Consider the following 20838-nt stretch of genomic DNA (forward strand, 5'->3'; position numbering starts at 1 on the left):
TTTGTCATGAAGATCACACCCTCCAACGGCAGTGACTCTGCAGCAATGGTCTCCTTCCAATGTCTCTTTCTACCGGAGAGCACCAACATCTAAGAGTGAAACCAAGGTAAGGCCAGCAGGCCCACCAAAAAAACATTTAACCAATGTTCTTTCCATTATAGAGATGGGCCTTTCATGTAACGCAACATGTGAAGACACAAACACACAGGGCATATGGTCAAGTGATGACCAAGGCAGGGTGATGCAGCTGCAAGCTGAGGAATAAAGATGACTGTTAACAATCCCAGAAGCTGGAGAGACAGGAAGGACATCTTTACAGGCTTAAATTTTAAGCACAGCTCTATCCATACTGTGGCCTCAGACTTCCAGCCTCCAGGATTGTGAGGCAATAAACTTCTGTTGTTCTAAGCTTCTCGGCTTATGGCACTTTGTTACATCAATTTAGGAAGATAGGGAGTATATATCAAGGCAATATTGAGGCTATCATTCTGAAAGATCTTCTCTCTGCCTGCCAGCAGCCTCGCTGCCAACAGCTATGGATCCTACAGACATCAAGGGGCTCAAGCAGGGACAAAGAACCAACGTATTTTCTCTTCAACTGAAACAATATGGGAAGCTTCCCAAATGACCACAAGTTCAAACATGGAGCCTATGGAAGTTTGCTATTTAAGTGCATTCAATGAAATTCAAATACTGGTGATCACACAAGGAGAGAGATACTGTAACTGTTGCTGGGTCCAGTAACCACCCAAGTTCTGTGCCCTTCCAAATGCCCTGAAGAAGTTTCAAAAGGCATGACTCAAGCACTTACACCAAATTAAAAGCTCTGAAAGGGAGAAATCAATAGACTGTCATCACCAAGGAATAGGTTGGCTTTCTACTGTGACAAGTAAGTAATTTGAGAAGCTTCCTTAGCTTATCACTGAAACAAATGCCTGAGACATTCAATTTACAAAGAAGAAAGGTGAATTTGAGCTCTCAGCACATGGTCAGTTGTCATCATAGCTTTGATCATATGGAAAGAATGAATGCTGAAGCAAACCATTTGCCTAATGGCCAGGATCTGAGAATGGAAAGAAAGGGAAGCAGCTGGGATTCCACCATCACCTCCAAGAGCATGCCCCAAGTGACTACAGGACCTCCCAACATCTTCCTCTCTTCCAAACAGTGCCAAGCTAAGACTGCATCTTTAGGAGCTGTGTCACATCCAAATGACAGAAGATGCTATCAATAGCGAAACTTGAGTGTGTGCTGTCATTGCAACTTTTCTGTAAACCTGAAACTATCCTAAAGTTAATTATTTTTAAAAAGCTACCATCACAAATGAGAGTAACATTAGTAACAGTTAAAGCCAGACATGGTAGTCCACACATCTGTAAATCCAGTTAGGTAGAGGCATAAGAAGGAAGATCACAGTCAGAGACTACCTTGGGCAAAAGAAAAAAAAAAAGACCCTATCTAAAAAATAACAGCTAAAGTATAAAAGGGTAGAGGCATGACCAACAGCTAAGTGTAAAGCCCTGAGTTCAAACCTTGTTACTGATTAAAAACAAACCTAATATCACATTATTTTATACATCAAATAGACAATGTTTAGAACACTCTACAAGTTCCAAACACTTTTCAAATATGGCTGGAGATATGCAAACACATCACATCTTATTTTTTCCATATAGGTCCTAAATTGTCACTATCCAACAATGGCTTCATGTCAGATTCTGCCCTGTGCCATCCAATGCCACATCCACCTGTGGGAAGAACACAGCCTGGGATGGCTGGCACTGTATTTTACTATCTAGAAATCACTAAGGACATAGCTGGTAACTACTGTAATCAACTCAAACCCAGGACCCTGATTTCCAAGGATGTATGAGAGGTCTTGCTACAGTTTAGATAAGTGGGACTACCAGGGATTTGTGTGTTAGAAGCCCATCCTTAATGTAGATGTTGGAAGGTGCTGAGACCTTTAAGAGGCAGGCCTTAGGAAGAGGTGACTGGGGTGAGGAGGTGCTGCTCCAAGGAGTAGTTCTTGAGAAATTCCAGTTAGTTCCACCAGAGATCTGACTTGAAAGAATGAACCTGGTCTAGTTTCTAGTCTCACCTGTAGTCTCTCCCACTCATACAATACACCCCTTGCCTGCGTTGAGGTCTTCACCAAAAGAAAAACAAATGGCACTCTCAATATTAGACCCTTGGCTTCCAGAACTCTGAGATCAATAAACCCTTCTCAGATATTTCATTGCAGTAACAGGAAAGAAATGAATGCAACCTCCCCCAATTTAATCTAAAGTTGCCATCAGACTTTCTGAGCACATCCACTGGGGTACAGAGATGACTCAACTGCTAGCTCAGGTCTGTGGGGAACACCATCAATCTTTCCTCATTTGGAATAACCTGACCCATCAAAGGGAGAAAGGGGGAGGGGAGAAGAGATAATAAGAGGAGAAGAGAGAGGCAGAGATGAGAAAGAAGAGTGAGAGGGAGAGAAGAGACCATCCATATTCCCTCATAAGGAGTAACATGATCCTTCTAGGTGGGGGGAGGAGGGGGGAGAGAAGAGAGAGGAAGAGAGAGGAAGAGAAAGGAAGAGAGAGGAAAGGGAGGGAGGAGGGAGGAGACAAGAGGACAGAGAAGAGAAAGACCAAGTTAAGTCTCACCAGTGTACAAGCTCACTCTAAGCACTAACAGCATTTAACACCACCACACTTCAGTTTTTTACTGTTTCTCTCCATTTTTTACATATTTCTTCAAGGATATCCACAAGTTAAAGTTTGCCACCTTTTTTGGTGCTAATTCTGGGACAGCTGAGGCATAGCTCATTCTGCTGGTCCAGGTGTTTTGGCAGAAACAAAGTAGAACTCAGAAGACTGCGTAATGCATTGCAGAGCTCTGGCTTTTGTAACTTAGGTCTCCTGACAAGCAGCTTCCTGGTCTACCTTGTTCCTCAACTGATTCCCTGTCGGCAACAGCAAGAATGTTGTTATGGAAGCCTCTTCCGAAAGAGGCAGTCCTGCCCCAGAGTCCATCCAGTCCACCAAAAACAAAAGGCCACAGAGGATGGGGCTTGTCAACAACAGCGCATCAGAAGTCGTTCCTCAGAGTTCTGCAGGCTGACGAAAAGATGAAAGCACAGGGAAGCTGAGTGACTGGTGATGATGTGCTTCCTGGTTCAGACAGCACCTCTGCCTGTGTCCTCAGCCCGGTGGAAGGGGGAAGGGTCACTCTTGTCTCTGTTACAAGGGCACCAATCCCAGTATGAAGACTTCACGTTCATGATCTAATCACCACATAACCGCAGAACCCTGGGGGCTAGAATCACAGCACATGAATTCTGGAGGAACCCAAAGCTTCAGGTGACGCAGTGGTCACCCTCTGACATATGACTGCTTTTCACCATTCACAGTGGTGTCCAGGTATAGGTTACAAAAGCATGTGTTTCAGGCTAGGAGTTTGGCCTAGTGGTAGAGTGCTTGCCTAGCATGCACAAAGACCCGGGTTCGATTCCTTGGTACCACACACTTAGGAAAAGCCAGAAGTGGTGCTGAGCCTCAGGTGGTAAGAGTTCTAGCCTTGAGAAAAATCCAAGGACAGTCCTTTGGCCCTGTGCTTAAGCCCAGGACTGGAAAAAAAAAAAAAAGCAAGCATGTGTTTCATTTAAGATGGACAAAACACAGGCCATGACGGAGAAAAAAGACGAGAATGAACTAAGTGAAAATAAAGGAGCATGTGCATGCACACATGCTGTCATGATGAAACTCATTCTTTTTTTGTCCCTTGTGGGGCTTGAACTCAAGGCCTGGGCACTGTCCCTGAGCTCTTTGGCATAAGGTTATTGCTCTATCACTTTGAGCCACAGCTCCGAGACTTCCAGTTTTTGAGTGTCATTTGGAGATAAGATTCTCCCAAGGACTTTTCTGCATAGGCTGGCTATGAACTGCAATCCTAAAAATCTCAGCTTCCTGAGTAGCTAGGACTAGAGGTGTGGGCCACCAGAGACCATTGGGTAAAACTCAGCACTCTGTACAATTAACATGAACTAAAAATAAAAAAGAGGTTAGGCAGGTATTTCCTTCAGGTAAATTTATATATACATGCAAACCAAATCAAATACATGAATGTGTGATAGGTATCTAACTATTTGTGACCAGATGGTGACAATAAATAAATCTAGATGCTGAAAGCAAAGGCTATTTTTTTTCTAATACCAGTATTTGAACTCAGTGCTTGCAAGGCAGGTACTCTACTACTTGAATCATACCTCAAGCCTGGCTTTTTGCTGATTCTTTGGGAGGCTGAGTCTTCCAAACTCTTCTATCTAGCCTGGCTCTGAACTGCCATCCTCCAAGTCTGTGCCTCCTGAGTAACTAGATTATAGAAAGAATGAGCAACGGATGAACACCGACAGCAAAAGTTTTAGTATTGAAATTTTCACTGGGAAAAAATATTCCATAGTAAACATTACTCTTGATTAATCTTAGAACCAGAAATTTAAAGGAAAAATGTTTCGTTTCTTTTTTTTTTTTTTTTTTTGGTCGTGGGCACTGTCTCTAAGCTTTTCAGCTCAAGGTTACAGCTCTACACCTTGACAGTGTCACTTCCAGCTTTCTAGTGAGTAATTGGAGATAAGAGTCTCACGGAGTTTTTAGTGCCCTGGCTGGCTTTGAACTGGGGTCCTCAGATCTCAGCCTCCTGAGTCGGTAGGATTCCAGATGTGAGCCACCGCGCCCGGGTGTATGCTTCATTTCTAATGTATACAAAATATGCTTAGTTAAGATAATAAGTACAGAAAAGATAAGTGACTGAATGGGACAAAAGAAGGGCAGTTTGTGAAGCACAGAAGCAAACTAAAGAAGTGGGGAGAGACAACCCACAGGTGCAGGACGGACTCCACGGTGAAGCAGGCATGTACATTTAGAATAGCACTACGAGCTGGCAGAAGGTTCATCAAATACAGGTTCACAAATCCAGTGATACTCTCAGGCAGGTCAGTTCTGCTTATTCCGCAGCTAAGGAAATGAATCCTGTCATACAGAATAGAGGATTCCACAAAGCAAAATCTTTGTTAGGGCATTGCTGTGCCTGTATTTGTGAATGTGCACTTCAAGCCACAGGCTCACAAAAAGGCCCTACTCAAAGGCTGTATTGTAAGTGCAATAAAGGCAGCTAGGTCTTTCTTCACCTCCTCCCTGTGCCACATTAAGGAACCGAGAACCAAGTTCCCCGTGTGTCTGCCCACAAGGTCAGGCATGCAGTGGAGCAGAGGTCCACACCCGCCCTAGGAAACCAGAGTCAGCTGGAATGCTGCAACCTGACAACCCATGGTTTGTCAGGGGGTAAATGGGAACACTGCCACATTTTGCTAGATAAGTGCTCTATGTGGTAATCAGATGGCAATCAACTTAATGCATCGCTTTTGCTATGGGCTTAATCTCACTGTGAAATAACTCAAAAGGGGGAAAATTTAATCTAACCATGGAAATTAGAAGTGGGGTCTCTGAGAAGTGATTAAGATTAGATAGGATCGCTAAGATGTGGACCCCATGACTGAATTACCACTGGGTTTCTAAGAAAAGGGACAAAGACCAAAAGACAGTATCTCTCTGCCTCTTCCTCTCCCTCCCCCCACCTCTCTCTCCCTCTCTCCTTCCCTTTCCCTCTTCCTCTCCCTCCCTCTTCCTCTCCCTCTTCCTCTCCCTCCCTCTTCCTCTCCCTCTCTCTCTCTTCCTCTTCCCCTCCCTCTCATTCTCCCTCTCTCCCTCTCCCTCTTCCCCCCTCTATCTCCGGAATACCCTGACCATAACTAGCAAGAAGTCATCACCATACAGTCCCTTGACCTTGACCTCCTGGTACCATGAACCAAACTAAAGCTTTCCTTTTTATCACTTATTCTGTTGTTCACAGTAATAAAAGCCAAGTAGAAACCCTTTCAAATGAATGGAAGGCCCTGAGTTTGAGTCTTTAAGGTAATCATAATAAACACATCTTCACATCTTGCTATTCTTACTCTATTGTTACGTCAATAAGAATTGTTTTCAATTATTTCTCAAAGTCAGTATTTTTTTTTTGCAGTCCTGGGGCTTGAACTCGGGGTCTGGACACTGTCCTCGGACACTTTTTGTTCAAGGCTAGTGCTCTGCCACTTGATCCACAGCACTGCTTCCAATTTTCTCTGTGTATGTGGTACCACGCAATGGAACCCAGGGCTTCCTGCACACTAGGCAAGCACTCTACCACTAGGCCACACTCCTGGCCCTCAAAGTTAAGGACACTGAATTTTTTATCTTGAAAGAGTGAATGTTTTTAGAGCACATTCACAAAGTGCTTTTGGTGGTAGTCGGGATCTTGCTGCATGTCATTGCCCAGCAGTAACAAGGACCTGAACTCCCAGCCCAGGGAGAAATGTACAGAAACTGCAGGTAATTATGAGCGTGGTTGGCGCCATCATTGTATTCGTATTACTTGTGGCAGATTGCCCTGCTTGCAAATCCCACTTGACTCTGACCAAAACTAATGGCTCCTGCCTGGGCCACTACTGCCCAGCCCCTGGTCCCATGCATGAGGTGATGATAATCAGGGCCGGTGTATTCTTACACAACACTACCTCCTCCTCCACAGAGCATGGTCAGCTAATTGCCTGGGTGGGTAGCTGACTGAACTGGGCCAAACATGTCCCTTCCGGAGGGTAGAATACTGAGCAGGTCAGACCAGTCGGCGGATACACACACCGGATGCTGGGGAGGAATGGCTGATCTCTTTATAAGGTGTAGACAGGGAAGGGCTGAGAGGTAATGGGCTTTCAAGATTCTCCCAACTCCCCTTCAAGCCCTCAGACTCTGCCCCAGGAGCCTGTTTGACTTTCTTCACATTGGCTTTCTCCTTACCCCAAATTCTTCTCTTGATTCAAATAGCTCAGGCTATTCTGACACCCACCCGAAGATCCTGTGAGCTTGGTTCACGAAGAAAGGAAGAGACCAGAGAACCAAGAGCCTCACAAAAGCTAGATCTACAGCAAAGGACTTTCCGTGATGGTAAGACAAGCAGATACTGAATGAATAAGTGAAACCAATTCACTGTTAGGGGACTCCCGTTAGCTATCACTCCAGGGCTTCTCTCCTGCACAGCCCAGGCCATCACAGGATTTTCAAGATTGCGTGTGTGCTTCCTCTACAACAGGAGTGAGTAACCGCACCAAGGCTTCAAAGAGTGATTCTGTCCCTATACCTACAAGAACCAGTGTACATTTTTACATGCAATACCTGGTAGGAGAGGTGCACAGGGCAGAGGTATCCAGTCTCTATTCCCTGAAGCCTAGCTGCACATCAATATTTTATAGCCATTCCTGCTGGTTAAAATGGGTCATGTCAAACTTCTGTTTCGGATTTTCCCATCTAAGTGGGTGTGCGTATCTGCAACATTAGCATATTTTCCATACTCCACTTCCCCTGACCCACACAGAAAAGATGAACAAAATCTACCATGATCCACCCACTCCATACCAGGTGGCCAAACACTGGGTCATTAATACTGCCCACACTCTTGGAGTCTGTGTGCTAGCTATGACCTGCTGGTATCAGGGCTGCACATGCCCTACTCTGCATAACTGGGACTAAAAACCCTGGAAGCTCCATTTTTCTAGGCCCTTGCCAGCTAGATTGTGGCAAGGGTCTACTGAAGGCCTTCCATGTGACACAGAAAGACAGGAGGAAGGACAAAACCTTACCCACTCCCCACTTCTGCTAGTAGTCAAGTTTCTAAGCTGTTCTAGCCCTTCATACTCATTAGTAACCATTCTCCCTGGTCTGGACTATGCCAGTATGAAATACCTACCAGGCTTCTATTTACTCCCAGAGGCCGGCAGTGATGCAGAAGTCATTCAAACAACAAAGCCAGAAGTGATGACTACTGGTTGAGTCAAAACAGAAAGAAACCCCGAGGGCTGTGTCATTCCTCAGTCACCAGTGGTGTGGCTCCAAAACATTCCTAGAGCTTGGGCACACACCAGCCCTGCTGGGATGGCTGAGCTAGAACCAGCCAGGCCAGCTGGGGGAGAAAGGCACCTGGCTGGCCCACCTGCCTGAACTGGATGAGCCATAGACATATCAAGTCCTCTTTCACAGAAGTCCTCAGGGAGGCCAAGGGACCGGCCATGGCAGCCAGTGTGCAGCAGCTCTCCATGGGTGCCAGGGTGTAAGGAAGCAGCCTGACCACAGGTGGAGGACTGCAGACTCTGGAAGGCAGCCAGGACAAGATGTCAACAGCTTGGTAACAAAGTCAACAGCTGTTTCCAGAAGTGGTTACAATTTCAAGACATTTAAAGCACCTCTGGAAATAAGGATAATAGCCAATAGCATACAACTGCCATAGTTGTAGCAAAAACTGGGCTGTCCCAGGTAGGGCATTTAGCAATACACAGGAAATAAGAGCTGATGATGATCCTGACGGTAGAGCAGACCTAAGGGGTTTCCTGGAGAGGGCCCAGGCATGAGTGGCGCACACCTGCTTCTCCCAAGTGTTGCCTGCAATGAGGAATACTCGATGTTACAGCCAGAGACAGTCCATACCAACACACACTGAGTGCATTCTTTCCAGTTATTTCCTATGTGGAAGACAGTATTAATTTCCTAAGCCAATGAAGGTCACTGTTGCCATTTATTGTTTGGGTCTGAGTAAATAAGGGGAATCTTGACAAGCAGCTCTCTAACCCTCTCATTTCCAAATGAGACGGCATGGACAAGAAAACAAACATTCCCATCACCAGGGCTCAAGTGACTTAGTGTAGGTCTGGCAATCTATGCTCTATTCCTCATTGTGACAGCCAGGCACAATGGGTAAGAAGGAGAAAAGGTGGGAAGAAAATCTCCAAACAACTATGATTAGCTGATTCCTTATCCCTTGAGAAGGACATAAAGTAGACAGCTCCTCAGTCTACAGCAGAAACTAATCAACCAAGTCATAAATAATATTTAAAACCCAGAGACAAGAAAGAACATCTCAAAGGGTTACAATGACAACTGAGAAAGATACTCAACTCTGAGGCAAAACAATTATATTCAAGCAAAAGCAATGTATAATTAAATTTTTTAATTCCATTCAAGTTAAAAATAATATCCATATTAGCTACCAGTGTCTCACTCCTATAATCCTAGCTATTTGGGCAATCTGAGAATTGCAATTCAAAGCCAGCCCAAGCAAGAAAGTCTGTGACTTTTATCTCTAGTTAACCATCAAAAGACATAAACAGGGCCGGGAGTTTGGCCTAGTGGTAGAGTGCTTGCCTAGCATGTATGAAGACCCAGGTTCGATTCCTCGGTACCACATACATAGAAAAAAGCCAGAAGTGTCGGTGAGGCTCAGGTGGTAGAGCTGTAGCCTTGAGAAAGTCCAAGGACAGTGCTCAGGCCCTGAGCTCAAGCCCAGGACTGGCCCTTGTACACAAAAAGCTACAAGTATACCAAAACGGAAGAAGTTGGGTATAGTGATTCAGCCTGTAATCATAGCCATTTGGAAATAAGAGATGAGGCCAGCCAGGACACAAAGGTCAATCCCAACCAACTGCTAATGGGATGTGTTGCATATGCCTATTATCTCAGCTACAGGGGAAGCACAGTGGTTGGCACAGTGGCATGTGTCTGTCATTCCAAAGACGAACAAGGAGGAGGAACACAGCTACAGTCATCCAGCAAATAAAGTGAGACTCGACTTTAAAAAATCCAGGCAAAGCCAGGCACTGAGAGCTCATGCCTGTAATCCTAGCTACTGAGAATCATGGTTCAAAGCCAGCCTGGGCATTTCAAGAAATGTCTGAGACTGTTATCTCCAATTAACCACAAAAGGCTGAGAGTGAAGTGGCAGAGCACTAGTCTTGAGCACAGAGTTCAGTGACAGTACCTGTGCCTGGAGTTCAAGCCCCAGTTCTAGAATCACGTGTGCTTGTGCGTGCATGCACACACTCTGCTTAACAAGTGTGAATGTGTTCAAGTTCCAGTACCACCACCAATAATAACAATAATATCAAGAAATGATAAGCCAGGCATGAGTGGCTTATGCCTGCAATCCTAGCTATTTGGGAGGCTGAGACCCTGAGGACTGATATTTAAAGCCAGCCCAGGCAAGAAAACTTGTGAGACTCTTACCACAAATGAACCACCAAAACTGAGAAATGAAGCTGTAACTCAAGGGATAGAGTGACACAGCCTTGAATGAAAAAGCTTAAAGACAGTGCCTAGGTCCAGCGTTCAAGCTCCAATATAAGCACAGAAGGAACGAAGGAAGCATAGAGGAAGGGAAGAATTAGATTACATGACCTAGAGATGTCATTTGTTTTAAGTAGCTCAGGGGGGCGTAGCTCAGATGGGAAGGTGAAAGTTTGGCACTGAGCTCATGCATACTCACACCTCGTGATGGCCACAGCACACCAGATTTGGAATACTTTTTAATTTAGAAATCCCCATCTTGAAAAGTTAGAAATTCACACAGAAACAGGCAAGTTCTTGTCAGGGACGCACTCACATGCCACACACAGGCAGATTATTTAGAGCAGGACTAGCACCTCAACACCACCTCTCCTCAACTGTCACATCTGTGATGACTTTTTACAAAATCCAGTTAACATCCAAGGGCAAGGCATTCAACTGACACGGTATGACTTGGTTTCTAAATGACTCCTCCATCTGGTAATAATTCTGTGAGCACTTTTTTGTCTGGAATCCATGTAAAATTTCCCAAGCTATATTTATTTAGCTAAACATACGAATCAAAAAGACTTTGTTCATTGTTGTCCCTTGATCTCCACAGGGGTCATATCCAGGGAACCTCTGCTCTCCCCAATTACCAAAACATTACCAAACATCACACTAAGTCTTCTGTGTAAGATGGTGTAGTGCTTGCACACCTCCTCCATACTACCAGTCATCTTTAGATGATTGAGAATACCTCACACAATGTACATGCCAAGTGAATAAGAGCTATATTGGAATGCTTATGAGATACACACAAGAGAAATGTCTGTGTGTGTTCAGTACATACTATCATCTGACATAGTTCAGGTCAGCAACAACGTCACATTATCAGTCTCAGATTGATAAGATATGTAGAAAGTGACAGCCATAGACTGTACTAAATGTCCAGAGGGTGTGGGATATGAGGAGGAATCCACACTGCAGCAATGCCATGAGGAAAGGTTCAGAGACAGACCAAACTTACACACTTACCTGAAAGGGAGAAGAGAAGACAGATGGGCAGCTAAGAAGCCAGAGGGAAAGAGGGACCCAGTGTCAGAGGAACAAGAGACAACTGCCTTTGTTTGTGAGGAAATGGCAGATGAAAGCTCCTGGCAGTATCTAAAAAGAAGAAAAGTGCCTGGCAGAACATGTAGGCTGATGGTGGAGGGACCAGGAAGGTGGGCAGAGCCACCCAGGATGCAAGGAGGATGGGAAAGACTCCGACTTCAAGGTCACTGTCAGGGGCCATGTATCTTTGTCATTGTTTTTTCTGTATCTGCTACATTAATGATGATAAGCTGAGCCAATGGGAGTGCCATGCAAATCTTGACTCAACAGTGTAACTAAAACATAAGGCAAACCCAGTACTGAGGCAGAAGAGAGAAAAGAGCTAGCATGAAGCCCAGGAAAAAGCCTATATTCCCAAAAAGGAAAGAAAGGAATATTCTCCTTTCTCTGGGCTTTATTCTAAAAAGACACCCAGCAGATGGCTCAGTTCTGGTCATTGCAAAGGCTGGAATTGGTCCTTTGGGATCAAATAAGAAAGCCCATGTTTCACTGAGCCTTGAGAAAGTCAAAGTCAACAGTCTAAGTTTAAAGTCCATGTTTCTCAAACTCAGGGCCAGAGATCAAGAGTTCCCATGAGAGACTTCTGGGAAGATACCGGAAGAAATCACTTCAACCTCCTCCAGACACCATCCTGCCCACCCTCCTTGAGACTATTCACTAGGCAAAGTCACAGCCCTTTCCCTTCTGCCCCAGCAGGGTCCCAGAAGGCAGGCTACAGGCCAGAGTGGTAGTTATTACGGGAGATCCAGGCCACTGCCACAGGCCTAGTTAAGAGGCAGAAAATAGTAGAAAATAACTTCTTTCCTGTGAGGGAGGAAGTCAGCCTGGGGAAGCTCTGGGAAGCAGCTGAGGATAAATACACAGGATTTCACCCAGGAAAGAAGGCTTTGAGAGTAGGCAAGTTTTTATGTCAACAAGAAAAGGTTAGGAATCATTTTCAGTGGCCCATGAGCTAAAATGTATGGGCTCAACTGCCTCTATGAACATTCACCCTAATAAAAAATGCCTTTTGGTCATAAGAAACACAGATTGGTTTCTACTGAAAGGACATAATAAGAGTGGGAAATACTCCTAAAAAAATATTTGTCCAAATTCGTTAGCAAGTTTCTTGCTAGAAACTCAGAATGAAAAAGGTATGAGACAGCTATGCATTGCTAGTGGCTCACATCTATACTTCCAGCTACTCAGGAGGCTGAGATCTATAGATCAAAAGTTGAAGCTGGATGAGGCAGGAAAGTCCCTGACTCTTATCTCCCATTAGCAAGCATGAAAAAAGCCAGAAAAACAAGTGGAAGTGTGACTCAAGTAGTGAAGTGTGACTCAAGTGGTGGAGTGCCAGTCTTGAGCACAATAAAAAGCTAAGGGTCAGTGCCTACACACTAAGTTCAAGCCCCAGTACTAGAGCATGGGAGCAGGTGTGCATGCACACATGTACACATACATAAACAATAGAAAAGAGAAAAAGGAAAAAAAAGTGGAAGAGAACACAGAGCTAGTGATATTAAAGTGACAACACTGAACACAGAGGTGATGACCTAGCCTATTACCCAAAACAACTTAAAACACATCTTTGACATTATTGTTTCTCTAAACCCATTAGGATCTTAAATGTAAGATAATAAAAAAAATTCAAGTTACTATCAATGTCCACATACTAGACACTAAAATCTGGCATGCCATCACATGAAGATTCTCAATTGTGATCTAATCATTTTATTGATAAATGGCCTTTCTAGAGCAAACGTACACTAAAAATGGACAGCTTCTACAGTCCTGCTAAGCAACTAGCTTTAAATATGATCATTCATATAAATGCATCCACATTAAATATTAACGCTTACTTTAAGTTCGAGGTCTTCTTACAGAAAAGCACTGCTTTATCAGAGACATGCATTTTATTTATCCATCTGAAAAAGCCAGATGCACTTGGGCACAGGTGGCTCACATTTGTAATCCTAGCCATTTAAAAGGCTGAGATCTGAAGACTGCAGTTCCAAGTCAATCTAGCAAAGTGCATGAGATTCTTATCTACAATTAACTACCAAAAAGACAAAAGTAGAGCTGTGGCTCAAGTGGTAAAAGTATCAGCCTTGAGTGAAAAAGAAAATAAGAGACAGCCATCAGCCGTAGAGTTCAAGCCCAATACCAGCAAACACAAAATCAAAGACAAAAGCCAAATACAAACCTCAATCTTTAAGATCTTTGCCTTAGGCACAGCCACTGAAGGTGTCTCTAAGTGAAGTCCCATGGATGTTTCAACCATGCTCTTCAACTTTAAATCCATTTAAAAAATACTCTACATAAAGCCATGTTCAGAATACACTTATTTTATAACTTCTGGTCTTTAGAAGGCCTGTAGCAAAAGCTGTACTTAGCTTTATGAAAGTTCCCTTCTACCCTTCTCTCACTCTTGAAATATTCCTTCCTTTTACTTGTCGATACTATACATTATGAAACCAAAGGCAAAAAAATGCCTAAGTAATGCCATTTGCCAGGTGCGCCTCGATGTTTTGTTTTGCTTTGTGATGCCAGAGATGGAAACCAGGGCTTGATACCAATGGGGTGATTATAAACCTCCCTCGTCCTAGCCTGCCTGATTTTTTAACTCATTTTAATTTACTCAAGTCATTTCAAGTGAAGAAACTTAGGTATCAAGAGGTAGCCAACCTGAGTCAGAAAGAGAATGGCAAAGTCAAGATCTGATCCAAACACACTTCAGAAATTGTGAAGATTCCAGAACCTGTAAATAATACAAACCCCAAGGGTAGGAGTTTGTCTCAAGATTCTCAAAGCCCTGAGGTTCCATCCTAAGCTGGGAGAGCAGTGAGGGACAGAAATGAGGACTGGAATCATACAAGGAAAAAAGAAGCCACACTAAGGAGTTGAGGAATAAAGTCTTATTTTCCCCACTCTGGTTTCTCTCCTACAGTGATTGTACTAGTGCATTGATACACACCTGGGTTCCACCACCACCCACAGGCACCTCATACCTGGAGCTTCGTAAATCTATGGGAACCTGCTTGGCAAGTCAAGTCTGCTTCACCCAGGGGGTAGTGGGGAGGGCAGTAGGTTCATCTCCACACCCCAATCCACAGAAAACCTACAGTCAGAAAGGACTATCTCCCACAACCCAGTTATTCTGTAAATTAATCTAAGCAGAGTCACAATTTGTGTGCTACATTTAGGACATCTTGTATCTCTTAAGCCTTCCTAGAAATGTTGCTATATTTTCCCTCCATTTGCTTCCTGCTAACCAAGAACTGGGGGAGGTACCAGCACAGTGACAGTCATGATTAGTCAGCCAGAAGACAGAGAATGTAAAAGAAGACCTCTGCTCACAGAACAGGCATGTCTTAAATAGGACTCTACCATCTGGGGATAGAGAACAGTCGAGCTGCTAGCTGAGAATGCCTTGTCATCGTACAATGAAAACTATCTTTGGACTTTGTTCCTGATTTCTGGAACTGAGTTCCTAAACACCTTGGAATTTCTTAATGTGCCCCCATTTTGTGCCCCCAAGAGAACAATGGGTAGGGTCCATAGGGAGCCTAAGGATCAAGCTTGGTCAGCTGACCTATGCTCATCTCCACCACAGGGACTCACTCAAAAAAATGGGACTTGAGAAGTCCTGGGATTTCCCAGCCCAGTGTGTGCCTCCCTTCCCCAGCCTCCACCCACCCGTTCCCCACATCTGTTGGAGGGGGGGAGGGTTGGAGCTTTTATATTTCCCAATAAACTGGTAATCGCAAGTGGGGTATGGAAACCACCAACTTACAGGAAATAGGTCAGAAATATAGGAGACTCCAAGAACCTCCAACTGTGAAAACCTGCCAACTCTGAGAAGTTCATGTCAGAAATGCACTACAGGACACCTGACATCGGAGTATCAAAGACTGTCCACTGTAGTGGCCACTGGCCACAAATAGCTACCAAGTACTCAGGATGTGGCCACTGCAGTGGCCAGTCAAGTTACTCTGTGTGACTGGATATAACACACACACAGGACCAAAAAATTTAAATAAAATTAGTAATTTCTTACATTTTATATATATATATGTTGGCATATTATTTAGGTTATGTGAGACTGATCAAAAAAATCACTATTTTTTCCTTTAAAAAAAAAATGTGGTTACTAAGAAATTGAAAGCCACCCATCTAGTTCAGATCTATAGCTGGCATTCTATTCCCACCAGATAATATGCTAAGATGTTTTCATTTCTGAAATCTAGGCAATGAAACCCTTTTATATCTCAAATATTGATCTGGATTACAGCCAAAGATATAATAAGGTAGAGGGGAAGCACAGACATTTCTAAAAGGCTTATATCACGCCAGAAACTACCTAGTATCTCACATAACTTCACCCTGCTGAACCTCAGCAGAGGGCAGCCTTCCCATCCTGCTCTAGCAAATGGCACAGAGCCCTTGTGGGAGCAAAAGTTAAACAAGACCTCAAATTAAGCAGTTTCCAACTGCACCCCTGTGCTTCCCTCAACTCCAGGGTCGGCATACTTCTTCCACAAAGAACCTGGTAAGTATAGTGTTTCAGCCCTCGCCAGCCATGCAGTCACAATTCCTTAAATCAGCTATTAAGCAGACAACACATACACACACACACACACACACACACACACACACACACACACACACACACACACACACACACGCATGCACACTCTCCGGATCCAAAAAGCAGACAGGAAGCAGGATATAACCTATAGGAAGTGGTCTGCCAGCCCCTGATCTGCACACTAGAGAGAGAAAGGGACATACCAAAATAAATGTGTAAATTAATTATCAGTGTACCAAAACAGAACATTTACTAAAGAGACCTTTTACGAAACACTGATTGGGTAACTGCTGAAGCAAGAGTCAATGAAAAATGTAAAATTCTACATGGTAAATCACTGTCAGGCTTCTGAGCTTTCATTGGATCACAAATAAAAGCTACTAGGATAATGTCACTGGAAGTATTAAGTGAATGTCAAGTGACATTTGGCTCAATAATGGATGGGACATAAAAAGAATTTAAAGGGAAGGGAATGGAACCATGATTAAACAGAAAAGGGCCAGACCTTCCTGGCCAGAACCAGCATACTTCCAACCCAGCACTGTGACCTGGCCTCTCTGATCATACTACGCAGGTATCAGGCACCTGGTGACAGAAATCAGTCACACTTGAGCATGTCCTCTTGTCCCTGGGATTCCAAGTTCACCACCTCTTTCCTTAGCCCACCATTCTAAAGACAGCAGGCAGATGGAGCAGAATGCTTCAGTCAATCATGAACCTAGTCTGAAGGCCTTGGGAATATTAATTCATAAAGTGAACCACAGACAGAAATGGTATGGCGGAAACAAAATGTTGGCACACCTTCCTTAGAGGAAGGCTTGCAGATAGAAGGCAGGGCACCTGATGAGATACTGCTCACTGGATTCTCCTGCACATCCTGCAGGAGTCTGAAGTATATCTGGCGAGCAATGTAAAGGGGAAAGCAGCAGTTGCGAAAATAACCTCTAAGTAAGAAAGGAAGAAATAAACACATCAAGTTCTTATTCTCACTTTTCATCCCTCCCAAACTTCCCACAACCCAGACATATGCCAGGTGGGATGGGATGCCCACATTCACATATTCATGCTGCAAGCTAGCACTGTGGCCAGCTTTCCTCATCAACCCATTTATACCACCCTTCTTCATTCTTTCAGGTCCTCTAAAGATCTTTTTTTAAAGTACACTGCAAATAAGTAGCACAGTAGCTTCAGCTGTGACAGAACTAGCTATGCCTAAGGAGGCAAAGCTTTGAGGAATTTTCTTTGAAGAAGCAAATTCTGACAGAGCAATAGGAACAAGTTTGTCTATGTACTTACTGTGTTAGTCTCCTGCTGCTGAGTAACAAATCAATACAAATCTAGCAGCTGAAAGGTAGATCGTTTGTTACTTATGTCCCTGTAAGTCTCCAGTTTGTGCTTGGATCATTTGTGTTCTTAATTATACCAGAAGTGGCTACTACAAGTGACTATACAAGACTTATACACAGACATCTCTAAACAGCATCACTGATAGGTTATCAAGACTAGTATAGGCAAGATGAGCTGACCAAAAGAACACAGGTGTGAGTCAGCTAGTCACACATGCACTGGTAGTCCCAGATGAGACAATGTAGCTGCTATGTCCTGACTGCCTCTTGTTCTCATAATTAATTTAATTGTATGCTGATTTCATGACCCTAGGATGGATGGATGGATGGATGGATGGATGGATGGATGGATGGATGGATTGGTGGGTGAGTGGATGGATGGATAGATACGTGTCTCCATACATACATATAAATTCCCTATCATGTAGGTGTGCACCACAGTTATCTGGTATTTCTATACCATAGACATTTGTACAAACATGACTAAACTATCTCACGATGAATTTCTCAGAAATTATCCCATCATTATGTAACACTTGGATGAAATGGAAACTCTGAATGTCTTTACAGAACAGATTACCAACTAAAATAGTAATTTATCCAGCTCGGTGCTAGTGGTTGATGCTTATAATTCTAACAACTAAGGAGGCTGAGATCCATAGGATTGTAATTCAATGCCAATGTAGAAAAGTCTTCAAGACTTTACCTTCAAAATAACCAATAAAAAGCAAAGCTGGAGATATGGCTCAAGAGATAGAATGCCACCTAAACAAGCAAACTGAGAAATCAAACTCTGGTATCAGCAATAACAATAGTAACAATAACAATAAAAGCAGTAACAACAGCAATAAAAATAACAATCGTGCATAGCAGCTCGCGCCTATAATCCTAGCTACTCAGAAGGCTGAGATCTGAGGATCAAGGTTCAAAGCCAGCCGGGGCACAAAAGGACCTGAGACTCTTATCTCCAATTAACCTCTAGAAAACAGGAAGTGGGGCTTGGCTCAAGGGATGGTAGCCTTTAGCTTAAGAGTTCAGGGACAATGCCCATGCCCAAGCTCAAGCCACATTCAAATTCATTATAATAAATTCCTAGGTGTTGGCCTGGGAGTTTGGCCCAGTGGTAGAGTGTTTGCCTAGCATGCATGAAGATTGGGGTTCTATTCCTTGGTACCACATACATAGAAAAAGCCAGAAGCGATGCTTAAGCTCAAGTGATAGTGCTCTAGCCTTGAGAAAGTCCAAGGACAGTGCTCAGGCCCTGAGCTCAAGCCCAGGACTGGCAGAAATCCTAGGTGTTTTCTGACCAATGATTTAAAACATGGTAATTAAAACCACTGTCAATTTTATACCACATGCAAGGCTTCTGAGAAAAGTTTCCTTACAAAAATTAAATCACCTTTCAAGGAAATAGAAATGCCACAACTACAGACATTCCATCTGCTGTAAGGGAGTCCCTTAGAAGCATGGACCAAGACTGCTCCAAAGCAGTGAGGCATGTCTCAAGCCAGTACTGAGGTGGTACTAGGTCAATGACAAGAACCCTGCTTCTGAAACCTGAGGTCTGTTTCTGAGGAAGCCAATTTCAAAGGACACAGTAGTCATAGTGTGTTCAAATTCTAGTTGCTGTTTAAAAACAGCAACATTGTTTCCTAACTAGTCTGAGACAGGGTTCTCTGGTATAGATGAATGCAAGTAGTTGTTTGGAAGCATTTATACTAGGACCTCCAAAGGCAACAGTTAGGGTAAAGTAATACTTCTGTGCTCCTGAAAATTGGCACAACCTTTTTGAAAGGGAAAGACAAAAGGCCATAAGATGTCCACACCATGTATCTGGTTGGTCATCTCTGAGCAGTTTAGGCCAAGGAAATAATTCTATTGAAGAACAGAAGATACCCATAGATACCTTACTTACATGATAAATCAATAGACTGTATCTGCAAGGGATGGGACTTTCTACTTTATGGCACAACAGAAATACAAAAACGGTAAAGATTACTAATAAAATCGAGAAAAGAATCTTATGGACAAGAATCTGCAATTATATAACATGAATTATATGAAGAATATGAACTATATGAAATTATATAACATGAATTACATAACATATATATAACACAAGACATATATGAAATATATCTTTTTTTCATCTTTTAAATTTTGCTTTGTCTTGTTGCTTTGTTGGTACTGAGGCTTCAACTCAGGGCCTCACACTCTTGCTCATGGCTGGCACTATAGAAACATCTGAACCACTCCTTCAGTCCAACTTTTGACCTGTCAATTGAAGATCAATTCTCAAGACTTTGCTGCCTGCACTGCCTCAGATCTCTACCTCCTAAGTAGCCAGGATTATGTGAGGCACTAGGCCCAACTGAAAAAAGTTTCCTAAAATGGTAAAATTACAAGCTATCCTTTTTTTGCAAAAGCCATCTGAAGAGATAGTTTGCTCTGTATGCTTTAGTAGCACACGCACTAAAACACACATGAAAACACTGGAATAATACATAGAAAATTAGCTTGGCCTTTTAGCAAAAATGACACACAATTCTTGATGTATTCCATATGATTAAAAAATCAGTATCATTACAAGAAAAACCACACTTATACAAAGCAAACAAACAGATAGCAGGGCCAGAAAAATGTGTCACAGCAATCTGTGCCTTGACACATCTGTGCTCCATTTACCCTGTCAAGTTTTACCATAGCATTGTTGCATATCCCACTGAGAAAAACCAAAGCAAGAGACAAGGAGACTTCTATTCCTCCCCTTCTACCTTAATCAGTCAGATAAGACAGACTGACACATTTTGAGGTCAGCCCATCACGTTTTAGGGGCTAAACCCTAAGGCACCAGAGCAAGCTGCAGGCTCATGTGGGAATGTCTCTGGCAACAGTGGTCACTGAGAAACATGCAGAGTTCAGATAGCCACAGAGAAGGCACAGCCACTAGAGGTGTTTGGTACGGTGAAAGATGGGGGATGCCTGTCCACATGTCCGCATTAACCCGTACACTGCAAGGACAAAGGCTGTCATGGCCAGCACCCAACAATGAGAGAGAGATCCTCAACACCCACAGGAAAACACTCCAAAGCAAAACTGTGGTTGGGTAACATGCTTAGCTTCTTCAAATTGGGAAGTTCGTCTCTTCAACAGCATAGAGGGCAGCCACATAAGATGGTGGCCAGGAGTCTGGCCTAGTGGTAGAGTGCTTGCCTAGCATGCACAAAGACCCGGGTTTGATTCCTTCATACCACATACATAGAAAAAAGCTGGAAGTGGGGCTGTGGCTCAAGTGGTAGAGCGCTAGCCTTGAGAAGGCCCAAGGACAGTGCTCAGGCTCTGAGTTCAAACTCCAGGACTGGCAAAAAAAAATTGTTGAGTGAAACAGAATTAGACAGCAGATGAAATGCTCAGCCACAGTAAGTGCTCAATAAATACCAGCTATTATTCGTGCCACATTAGTCCTTTGAAAATGCACCTTCCTCCATACTGTAAGTGAAAATTTCTGACAGCTGGTATCCTCCGTTCCATATACAAGGGAACATCATGAATCAATTCTCCCTACCCCCCAATTCTTTTTCTACTTTAAAGCAAGCATCTCAAATTCACTAAGGACCACTTTGCCACAATACCC

The 20838-nt window shown here is 43.5% G+C and overlaps 1 protein-coding gene across 3 annotated transcripts in view; it reads right to left on the reverse strand.

The window, feature by feature from the left end:
- Nck2 (NCK adaptor protein 2) overlaps nt 1-20838 on the reverse strand; it is a 132347-nt gene that overhangs the window by 92259 nt on the left and 19250 nt on the right. Inside the window, exon 1 of one of the 3 annotated variants that reach the window (XM_090336289.1) lies at nt 14279-14347. The exons of the other annotated variants lie outside the window; for them this stretch is intronic. The gene's annotated coding sequence lies outside the window, so the exon portion shown is untranslated. Of the gene's footprint in view, nt 1-14278; nt 14348-20838 lie in introns of those variants that run through there. 3 annotated transcript variants of the gene reach the window in all.

The sequence above is a fragment of the Megascapheus bottae genome, chromosome 7, assembly GCF_031878675.1.
Source record: "Megascapheus bottae isolate mThoBot1 chromosome 7, mThoBot2.hap1, whole genome shotgun sequence".
NCBI classification, from domain to species: Eukaryota; Metazoa; Chordata; class Mammalia; order Rodentia; family Geomyidae; genus Megascapheus; species Megascapheus bottae.